The sequence below is a fragment of the Paramisgurnus dabryanus genome, chromosome 18 (genome assembly GCF_030506205.2).
Source record: "Paramisgurnus dabryanus chromosome 18, PD_genome_1.1, whole genome shotgun sequence".
Lineage (NCBI taxonomy): Eukaryota > Metazoa > Chordata > Actinopteri > Cypriniformes > Cobitidae > Paramisgurnus > Paramisgurnus dabryanus.
In genome coordinates, this window is record NC_133354.1 from 30,830,773 (window position 1) to 30,842,923 (window position 12,151).

Below are 12,151 nucleotides of genomic sequence, written 5' to 3' on the forward strand. Positions count from 1 at the left end.
AGTCGATTCTTTACAAAGCAAACGGGCCAAACATTTTGAAATGGTTCGCGAATCAGTTTAAATGAATTGTTTAGATCGCTGCAAAAACTGAATCGTCTGATGCGGTTTTGCTTGTGTCTAGAAACACGCAGAACATAAAGAGTGTTGGATTACGTGAATATGAATTTACTAATCTTTTAACTAAAAGCAAAACTTCACACGTGTACCCGCCATTATATACGCACGACCTGTTCCTCGTCAGAAACATTTAAATGCGCGCAACCTCCAGAAGCACTGTAAACACGTGACTGAATGAAGAAAGTCCATCTATGATTGACGTCTGATTCGCTGTCTACTGTACTGTAAGTGCTTCTCACAACACACACACGTGACATGAGATTCACAACATAAGAAAACGTCTCGGTTACGGATGTAACCCTCGTTCCCTGAAGGAGGGAACGGAGACGTCACGTCGTGACCGACGAATTGGGAACTCGCTTAGAGAGACCAATCTGCTTCGAATACTACTAAAACGCCAATGAACTTGGCATTGAGATATTTGCATAATGCTGGCGCCGCCCCGCCAGGTGCGTATATAAGCAGCCGGTGCAAATAGGGAAATTAGCTTCTTATTCGCTGAGAAAGCCGGAAAGTGTGACCGGCCGTAACAGCAGGTGGCAGCACCTGTGGCGACGGGACGTGACGTCTCCGTTCCCTCCTTCAGGGAACGAGGGTTACATCCGTAACCGAGACGTTCCCTTTCAGTCGGTCACTACGACGTCACGTCGTGACCGACGAATTGGGAATCCCTACCAAAACGCCACTAGGGGCTGACCTCTTCCAGTGTCTGCGTAAAGCCCTCCGGTTCCACTTAAGGATAAGGAGAATTAGGTTTTAAGGCAGAAGGCCGGGCACTAGATGTTCCTTTAACCCCACAGAAGTGCCAGCGACTGGGAAGCGCCCTACCTGAGCGGGATAGGAACGCTGCGGAAGCCACCACCCGTCTTAAGGGTTAATGGTGGGCGAAAGTCAACCGTAGTTGAGGTAAAATGACAGCCGTGGCTGTGTAAGCAAAGCAGTGCTCTGCTAAGGGAAACGTGGGCTAGTAGGATTAACCCCACGGAAAAATACTCACAAAGGAACCCGGTGGGACACAATGTGGAGCCCGAGCCAACACGTAGGTTCGCGAGGATGCAGCTAGTGAAGGCTGACAGCCAATGCTCCGCAACAAAGGCTGCCAAGGCAGCGGAGGAAGAACAATTCAAACCATTACGCATTTTTGTTCTGAAGGCCTTCCATACTGACACAGTTATGAAGCATCAGATGGAGGCTGCAAGCCGACCTGTGAGACTGTTCTCCGTGCTCCCCCTGGTGAGGAAAGAACACGAGAGGATACAGGCTCAATACGAACACTGTAAAATCTAATGAACGTATTAGGTGTCGCCCAACCAGCAGCTCTACAGATGTCTGTTAGCGAGGAACCACGAGCTAGAGCCCAAGATGAGGCAACGCTCCGTGTGGAGTGCGCTCTCAAATTAAAGGGGCAAGGAATACCCTGAAGATTATAAGCCAGGGCGATAGTATCAACTATCCAATGAGACATCCTCTGCTTAGTGACAGCTTTCCCTTTCTGCTGGCCACCATAACAAACAAAGAGCTGGTCTGAGGTCCTGAGGCTTTGCGTGCGATCCACGTAGAGTCGCAGTGCGCGTACGGGGCACAACAAAGCCACGGTTGGGTCTGCGTCCTCCGGGGGCAGCGCTTGCAAGCTCACCACTTGGTCTCTGAAAGGAGTCGTGGGAACTTTGGGCACGTAGCCTGGTCTGGGCCTCAATGTTACGCTTGAGGCAGCAGGACCAAACTGAAGGCACGAGTCGTCAACAGAGAATGCATGTAAATCCCCTACTCTCTTCATTGAGGCCAAAGCTAGCAGGGTCAGAGCTTTCATTGATAAAAGCTTCAGACTCGCAGACTGCAAAGGCTCGAACGGGGGGGCCTGAAGGGCTTTCAGCACCATGGACAGGTCCCAAGGAGGAATAGAAGGAGGGCGCGAGGGGTTTAGCCTGCGAGCGCCTCTTATAGTGTAATAACCAAATCATGCTGGCCAACTGATCTGCCGTTGATAAGTGAGTGAGTGACGAGCAGAAATAGCGGCGATATCAACTTTAATGGCGAAGGGACAGCCTACCATCTAACCTATGTTGAAGATATAAAGCACAATGTTAATGGGGCATTCTCTGGGGTCCTCGCATTGCAAAGAGCACCAGGTGACGAAAAAGGTTTCATTAAGCGCGTAAGCCCGTCTTGTGGACGGTGCTCGAACCGCGTCGATGGTGTTAGATACCGTTTGCGATAAATCACCTAAACCTTGCGCGCGCTCAACGACCATACATGGAGATCCCACGGGTCGGGGCGCGAGTGCCAATGTGCCCCTTCCTAAGAAGAAAGTCCTTCCTCAGGGGAATCCGCCAGGGAGGGCTGTCGCGAGGAGCATTAACTATGAAAAACCAATTTCCAGTCGTCCAGTACGGACGATTAATAAAAGGCTCTCCTCGTCCTGCCTGACTTTGCACAGTGTCTGTGCGATTAAGCTCACTGGAAGGAATGCGTATTTGCGCATCCCCCGAGGCCAGCTGTGTGCCAACGCATCCACGCCGAGGCTGCCCTCGGTTAGTGAATAAAATAGGCGACAGTGGGTATCGTCCGGCGACGCAAACAGATCTATCTACGCACAACCGAACTTCTTCCAAATTAGCTGGACCGTCTGGGGGTGGAGTCGCCATTTGCCGGGGCGCGCAGCTCGAGAAGCGCGTCCGCTGCTGTATTGAGCGAGCCCGGAATGTGAATGGCACGAAGGGACCTCAGATGCTTCTGACTCCAAAGGAGGAGATGACGAGCGAGATGCGACAGGTGACGAGAGCGCAAAACCGCCTTAACGGTAAATAACGCAACAGTCGCAATGTTATTGGTGTCGGCTAATACATCCTTCCCTCGCATCTCCATAGCGGAGCGTACAAGTCCCAGATATACAGCGCACCGCTCGCGGCAGTTGGGGTGCTATGCACACCCCTGAGACTGCAAGCCCGTCATACGTGGCGATCATCCCGTGCTAAGGGCATACATGCTACAGAATGCCAGGAGACCTTTCAGGGGGCATTGTCTATCGGAAATGCCGGGTCTACCACGGGGAAGTTGGAATGACACGCAGGTGTAATGTTTACACGGTGTATGCCGGTGCGCCACGCTCTCCTCGAGACTCGATCGTAAGCCAACGCTGAAGCGGTCTCATATGAAGCAGCTCGGGCGGTGTCACAGCCGCAGCATGCTGTCATATGTCCAGGAGCTTCTGAAATTGTTTCAGAGGGACCGCGTACTTCCCTCGAATTAAACCGAGGCAAGTCAGAACTGACTGGTTGCGCGCTCTTGTAAAACACGCCATTTAGTCGATCGAGTCTAATTTCCATACTGAGAAAAAGGATCCTCTGCACGGGGCAAAGGACTCTTTCCCAGTCGACCTGAAGATATAAACGAGCGAGATGCCGAAGCATTAACTCTCTGTGTTCGCGCACGTCTGCCAAGAACGGGCTATTATAAGTCGACGTACATAAAAGCAGAATGCGAACAACCCTCTCTCTGATATTTTAAAGCCGTGACTAGCACATGGAGACACGGAGAGAGAGAGACAGCTCGAATGATGTACTTAGTATTAATATGCCCACCCCACGACGCAGAGCGAAAAACGGTCTAAAGCGAGGGGAGATGGACACATAAAGTACACGTCTTACAGGTCTAAGGCTGCAAACGATCTGAATATTGAAACACGAGCCTCGGCGTTATCGCCCAAAAGAACACCTTTGTAGAGCCGGTGCGTAAATCAAATCGACCGTAACCCGCCGCGTATTTTGGGTACTATGAGATAAAGGCTGGAAAAACCCTATCATCATCATCATCATCTCGGTAAGAGGGACCGGCTCGATACATCCTTCGCCAACAGGACATCGACCTTTGCACGCAGTACATGTGCATCGGGCGCTTTCACCACAGTGAAATGAAAGCCCGAGAATTTTGGGGTGTGCCGGATCTTGTAATCGAGGCGGATTGTGCGTAAAACCCAACGAAACGGGCTGGGAACTGAAGCCAAGCACCCAGGCACCGTACGAGGAGAATTAACGACACTACCGAAGTACCCGCGGTGGGGCAGCGAAGCGAGACAGGTGGGACTGCCGGTGCGTCTGCTGTGACAGCATAAGCATCTACAGTATGTGTGTGTGACACTGACCTGAGCCCGCTGAGGGTGACGGTCGTCTGGTCTCCTCAGCGGAGAGCACAGACTCCGAGGAGGGTGCTGGTGGTCCCGACTCCTCAGCGGAGAGCTGGAACTCCTCAGGACACCCGCTGGCGACAGAGGAGAGGGAGGAAGAGCACGTAAATGCCCGCTCACATCTCTCTCGATCCTCTGGAGACCTGGAGAAGGAATAGGAATGCACTCTTTTTGTGGTTTTGTGGGTGCCGGCTGAGAAGCCGGCGGAACGGAACAAAACGAAACCAAAGATTCTCCACCCGGCCCTCTACCGGTGGAGGGAGCGATGCCATCACCGTCTCCCGTAGAGTGATCCCATCCGAATCCAGGTCGCCCGTCTCAGGGCCGCTTCGATCTCCGTTACCACGGGAAGCGGGTGGGGCGGGCGGGGCGGGCTGCCGACGGCTGTTCCCCCTCCGTGTCCTGGAAGATGTTCTAGTGGGGGGGGTGGAGGCAGCCGCCGCAGGGCGCCCTCGGCGAGGAGCAGACGGGGCCGCCGGCGCTGGAGGGCGAGATGCAGGTCGCTTGCGCCGGGGCATGATCTGAGCGATCGCCTCCGTCTGCTTCTGGGCGGCGGAGAACTGCTGGGCAAAAGACTCCACCGACTCACCGAAGAGACCAGCCTGGGACACGGGAGCGTCTAAGAACTTGTTCTTCTCCGCATCCGACATGTCCGCCAGACATAGCCATAAGTGGCGTTCCTGGACCACCATAGTGGACATGGCACGACCAATCGCCTGCGCTGTCACCCTCGTAGCGCGAAGAGCCAGATCAGTGGCAGCCCGGAGCTCCGAAAGGACAGGCGAGTCGTGTCCTCCCTCGTGCAGATCCCTCAAGGCCTTCGCTTGATGAACCTGCAGCAACGCCATTGCGTGCAGGGCTGAAGCCGCCTCTCCACATGCCTGGTGGGCAGCGCCCGTTAAACCGGAGGACTGTCTGCAGGCACGAGAGGGGAGGGTTGGGCGGTCCTTCCAAGAGGGAGCGTGAGCCGGACACAGTTGCATCGCGACAGCACGCTCCACGGGAGGGATCCCCGTGTAACCCTTAGCGGCTCCGCTGGTGAGGGAGGTGAGGGGGGAGGGCTGAAACGGCCGTAATCTCATGGAAAACGGCGACTTCGAGGTTCTAGTCAGCTCCTCGTGCACCTCGGGGAAGAAAGGCACCGGTGGAGAGGGTTGTGACACCCGGGCAGCTCCAAAGAACCAATCATCCAGGCGGGACGGCTCGGGCTGAGGGGGGGGAACCCACTCTAACCCTACGGTCTCCGCCGCTCGAGCGAGCACGGCCACCATCTCTGGATCGAACTCCGGCGTCCCAACCCGACCAGAGGGAGGAAGGGCGTCGGGGTCCACGTCAGGGGGAGGAGGCCCACCCTCGGATGCTGCGGCGTCGGTGGACCCGGAGGGAGGCACAATGGATTCTAGAGACATCGTAGAACACGACGCTGAAGTCTCCATCGGCACATCAACCGGCTGTGGATGAGGAGGCTGAGAGCATGAGGACGAATCCCCCGACCGGCTCAGCACAGTGATGCGGAGGTCGTCCTTTGAGAGCTTCACAGCCGCACCGTGGCGGCGTTCAGCACTCGCATGACGAGGGTTGCGCTTTTCCCGGAGGAAAGACAACCGTCTCCGCAAATCCACAAGGGACATGCTCTCGCAGTGAGAACACTTACCCCCAGCGAACGCTGCCTCTGCGTGCTCGATGCCCAAACACGAAAGACAACGCTCGTGACCGTCCTTCGGACCCATGTATTTGCCGCACCCAAGATCGCACGGACGAAAAGCCATCCTGAAAAGGACGCTGATGTCCGGAAATATACGAGAGAGTGGCTGCCTTTAACAAGGCACAAAGCTCTCTCGTATCACTCTTTTAGGGAAATTCACTCAGATGCTTAGTTGATGAGCGCACAGGAAGGCAACGCACACACTAAACTCAAAACAATAAACAGATGTAGAGCCGTGGAATAAGCGAAGCGTCCGCTGTGGTACTGCTAGTACAACCAACTTCAGCAATCAGATCCCAACAGAGTAGAGTAGCTTCTCAGTAGCAGATACTGCAGGCTTTCGAAGCGAATAAAAGCTAATTTCCCTATTTGCACCGGCTGCTTATATACGCACCTGGAGGGGCGGCGCCAGCATTATGCAAATATCTCAATGCCAAGTTCATTGGCGTTTTAGTAGTATTCGAAGCAGATTGGTCTCTCTAAGCGAGTTCCCAATTCGTCGGTCACGACGTGACGTCGTAGTGACCGACTGAAAGGGAACATGAGTTCTTTTGTAAAATCAGTTTGTATTTCATGTAAGTATGTCCTCTCAGACAACCTTAGGAAATTCTCTGAGTTAACTTTAATATGCATAACTGAAAGCAAAACTGTGTCGGTTTACTTGTCTGATATTTCAGCTATAAGCTGTATACATCAACATTAAGTTTTCAGACAATACGGCAAAAATCCTCAGTTTGCTGTGGAGTCAAGAAATGTCTAAACATTAAAAGATAAATAGACAAAAGTACAGAAATGTCATCTGTTTTAACATACACACTATTCCAACTCAATAAAACAAAACGTTTGTATTTTAATACTATCTAATGTGGCCACGTTGAGACCATTAACTCAGAAGTGTTCGAGTGATGAACTGTGTCCTAATGCATTAATTGTTCACACACATATGTAGTGTCAGTTTGATCCATTTCTTTTGAATTTTGCGTTTGGGTACAACATACAAGTCAGCATTAAAGGCTGTTTTTCTTTGTTGTTAAAGCATGTATTTTGAAACATAATCAAAGGTTGATCAAATGTGACTTCTGTACTTCTGGCACACTGATATTCATCATACCAATTTCTGGTCTCCACAGCAAACTTTTGTCTTAACTGTCCTGATACTTATGGTGTGCACTGTATACTGTGTGTGCATGTATGTGTGTGTTTTTTTCTCAAGAGTAACTACTAACTTGCTTCTTGAGTATTTATTTCTTTAGTTACTTCTTTTCACCTCTGGTTATTTGTCATGGTCTTTTCTCACACTGATCTCTCTGACAATCTGACAGAAATGTCTTGTTGTGGCTCAAAAATGTAATGAAAACCTGAAAAACTAATTAAAACTAAACTCAATTTGAAAACAAAAAGTCAAAACGAAATAAAAATAAAAACTAATGAAAAATGCAAAACTATAATAACCTTGGTTTGTGTATGTGCGTTTCCCTTTGCGTGAACTGTTTGACGAAAGACAAAGAAAACACTCCCGTCTGGATATACTGACACACATACGCAAGTAAATAAGGATTAAGATGTCATGTTTTGTGCAATCGGATGAAACAACAAGGAATGTAGAGGGTTGTGGATTGCGTATCCATTGACTGCAGGAGGCACGAGTTATGCATATGGATGTTTCTGCTCGTTCACTTCAATGGCGCGGGGGTGTGGCGATCTCATCTCATTACAGTTAAACAGGTAACAGGAGAAAGACGATACCTCTCCTCCTTCTCATACAGTTTACACCGAATGACAATATCTGTTTTCAATCTCACTTACATCATTTAAAAGGAGACATTCCAAGCATTATGTAGACATTTATCTTTTGTTTCTATGACAAATATTCGTTAAGTTACAGTTTATTTTTCTGACACGTTTCAGAAAGGACTTCACTGATTGAGAGAGAACAAAACGCGCATCATGTTTATTTTCTTAATTTTGCGAAAAGCACAACATTCTGTTTTTTTGGGAGTGGACAGGAAAAAACTAGACACTTTAACGTTTTAAATGATGTATAAATCCTATCTTGTCCAAAATCAGCAGAGTAATCTAAGTCTCTTTGCGGAGTGATAGAAAAATAAAGAGTTTGCCCGCGCCGCAGTCGACCCCAGAGTGTTACATTTGAAAAATAACTTTGCAAGACCTGGGAATTTGAGACCTCTGTGAACATCTCAGGGTGTCCGCGCGGTAGTAAAAGAATCTACCAAAATTAAGGCTCTTGAAAGTTAGTAAAAGGTAACAAACGCAATTTGACTTGGTAGTAATTTTTTTTTTCTTAATATTTGTGTCTCCATGTTTTAACTTCATCTAGCATAGTTTAAAAATATATATGGTGCTAACAGGACCTGAGTGAGTCAGAGTTGATAGCAGTTTAAGCAGTCGGTGCTGAGCGCACACACTTAACTCGTAGTATTTTCTCATTCGAGGTTACGCGCCCACATCAATTTTCTGTCCACTTGGTGACAAAAGCTTAACATTGTACATGTATTTAAGCACCGCAGTTTTAAATTAAGTGATTTTAAGCCGTTGAAACACAAACAACAGTGCTATATGCACGCGCTGTTTCTGTTTGAAAGGAGTGTTGTGAGTGTTTTTGCCACTGTATTAGCCTCAAATACACACATGCGTCAAAATTCCCGGCTTTTGCAAGTATCCTCATAAACGCGACCATTTAGATCTTAAAGGTAGGGTAACACATTTTGAAAAATGCTAACGGTAGCCGCCTAGCAATGAAATCCCGATCCCACCCTCAAGTCAAATCGCTCTCCAAAGTCACGCCTCTTTCCAAACACATGAACACGCACAGATCAGACAGTCACATCTCATGTCTCATTCACCAGTGAGAGAACTCTGCAGTACAAAGTGAATAACACTTCCAAAATAACCAACATAAACAACTGGTTTACATCAGAATTAGTTTAAGCACACGTTCGGTTTTGTAGACGTAGTAACTATATCGTTATGCTAATCCGTAAACGAACACAAATTTCATAAGCAACACAACGTTTCATCAAAGTATAATATCTGAATCCATCTCAATACAAACATATCGCGTACCTACCTTAGCAAAATAAACAGTGCAACGACCCTTTCAGACCCTTTGCCTCCTGTAGCTGTTTGCATCTCGCGGTAAAGCAGTAAAGTTACAGATGTTAATTTGGATTTTTGCTCTTGCTGATCCAGGCAGTTTTTGCTGTTGTTGTTATAAAAGATGCATTTAGTTTTGTTGCTCCTGTGTAGGTTGTCAATTCAGCAGAAAAGTTTGGTGTTCTCGCTGTTTACGACGTGAACGCGCCGATGACGTATGGTGTCTGCGTGGACTCGCTGCGCGGTGGGAATTCAAATTACACTTACTTATGAGGGACATAAAAGGAAACGTCCGTTCGGACCGAAATCTATGATTTGTTGAACATTTTTTGGTCCTACGCCTTTCACAGATGACATAAATTTTTACAAATACATTTAAACAACTTAACACAGTGATTGCTATCAGGATGTGAGGAGACTTTTAACCAGCATAACTAAAAATGTTTCAGGATCAAATCTGTTACCCTACCTTTAAGAGAAAGTAAACCGTGATAAGAGCAAACGCATATGTAACAATTAGGGGTGCACGATTCAGAAAATTTCACGATTCGATTCGATTCCGATTTTTAGGCTCAAGATTAGATTCAGAATCGATTTTCGATTCAAAAACGATTCACAGTATGTAAATGTAGTTTACTTTTTCCTATGTGACTGATTGTAGTAGCTATACAATTTTAAAGAAAATAAACACAACAAATTAAATGTAGTTTGATATTACTTTATGTCTTTATGCAAAAATAAAAACTAATATGAAGCAATTAGATGACCCCTTTTATCAAACTCTATTAAATACAATAATCTCTCACTGCTCTTAACTTAATCACTTTTCTATCTTTAATAAGATTTGTACGTCAAATTGTACACGAGTTTGATTGGAGTTGCTCATTCAGGGTTCATATTCATACTGTATTCGAGCTATGACTGTAAACAGAACAAACCCTGAATTATTTGTTTATGTGTACTGAATAATATGAAATACAAATTTCTGTAACACAAATGTTGCAAGGTTTACAAAAAAGTTGTATTTGTTCACATTAGTAAATGCATTATGAACAAAAAAATTACAATATTTTGTATATGTCACGGATCGGACCACAGACTTTGTGAGTCACGCCCCTTCCTAGGTTCCACCTCGAGGAGGTCCCAAAGGCACCCCAATGACCAGACACACGAGAGAGATAAGTAAAATATGAAACAACTTTATTAAATTATTTATAATCAGTTTGGGAATGGGGAAAGGGAGTCTAAAATAATCCTCTCTCTCTCCTCCAGGAGAAGACGGGGGCTCGGAGAAGGTAAGGGGGGAAATCTAGCCCACAAGGGTAAGGGCCTGCAGGGAAAGGACAGGACGGAGCTTCTTCGTCACTGCGCACACTTCCTGCATTGCTGTTCCCGTGGTGCCCTTCTCTTCTCCTGAAGGCAGATCAAAACACACACAATCAATATGGGGGAAGACGGAGAGCAACTACCTGGGCCGGGCTGCGACGTATCTTCTCGGGCTCGGCTCCTCTACTCCAATGGCTCCTGTGAGTACAAGTGAGTGACAGAGGTAAGTTGACTGGGACTTAGCGTTGTAGGTGAATCGTAAATGGCCTTACGGACTCTTCACCCCAGATTTACGAGGCACACAAGGTAAGTATAACCTGGGCTCAACGTGTAGGTAGGTATCAATACAGTCACGGGCTCTGGCTCTGGGCTTACGAGTTTCACAAGATGTATGTAGCTTTAGTCCAACGTGTAGGTAAGTATCAACAACTTTCACAAGCTCTGTACTCGGGGCTTACAAGTTTCAAAGGATGGGTATAGCTTTAGCTCGGCGTGCAGGTAAGTATCATCAACATTCACAGGCTCTGTGCTCGGGGCTTACGACCTTCACAAGGTGGGTATAGCTTTAGCGTGACATGTAGGTAAATCTCAATAACATTGAAAAAAACCATACGTCACCTCTTGGATTCGTTCAAGAGCGAGGAGAGAGGGAGTTTTTACCGGCGTCCGGCTGTGGGGCCAAGTCTGGCAAATGACACCTCCATGGCACAATTCAGGTAAAACAGCTACCGCACATTCGTCCTTCTGGACTAACACGTCCTCTTCCCTTCCTCCTGTAAACAGGCAAAGATCTAGACAGTGGGGTGGCCAGCTCAGCTCACACAAGGTACACACACAGCAATCAAGTTTTCCTACAACACTCCCAACACTCTGACGATATGATTTTTCCCACAATGTTCTCACAGTACCTCACTTGACGTCCACAATCCACTTCCTCTGGACCGGGGTTGTAGCGTGCAGTTATGAGATTGGTGATCACCGTCTCAGCAGCTCACACTCGTTTCCACAGAGACCTTCATGACCTGGGGCGAGTACAGACGACAAGAGACACGGCACAACACTGCAAAGCTTCAGGTGCACACACAAAGACAGACTCACACACTGCACGACACACACTTCAGTGATTAATTAGGTCCGTAGTCTTCACCTGGCCGAGATCCGCCCTGAAGGAGACTTGAGTTCACTGGACCAAACGATGACCTACCCAGGCCTAGTAGCTCCGCAACACAACACCAGCTCGTCCTCCAAGACTTCGGCTCGACCACCTGTCTCAACATAACACGGTGGGGCCGCTAAACAGCAGATAACACTCCAAAACTGTTACTTGTATCCGTCGTAAAGGATATCTTTGCTCTGTACTCACTATATCCGTGTCGTTCACCTTTCTTCCTCTCCGTTTCTCTCCCCTTAGATGACTCACCGAATGCCCAGCAGTATTGTTGCTTCGCCCAGACCTTCAATGCAGCACACACACTTGGTAAGTATGACTTTCTCCAATTTTGCTTTTGTCACCCCTGTTTAGGATCTTCGTTCTCCTATCCTTTCGTTCGCATAGCGAATCCACAAAGACTTCAGCCTGTATTCTCCCACACTCGTGTTCCAGCCCTCCGCTTTACTCGCAGCGTTTCTTCCCAAACACAACAACACTCACTCGTGGCGTCTCTTCCTCCAACAACAACAACTCATCCCTTTCATCCTTACGGCCC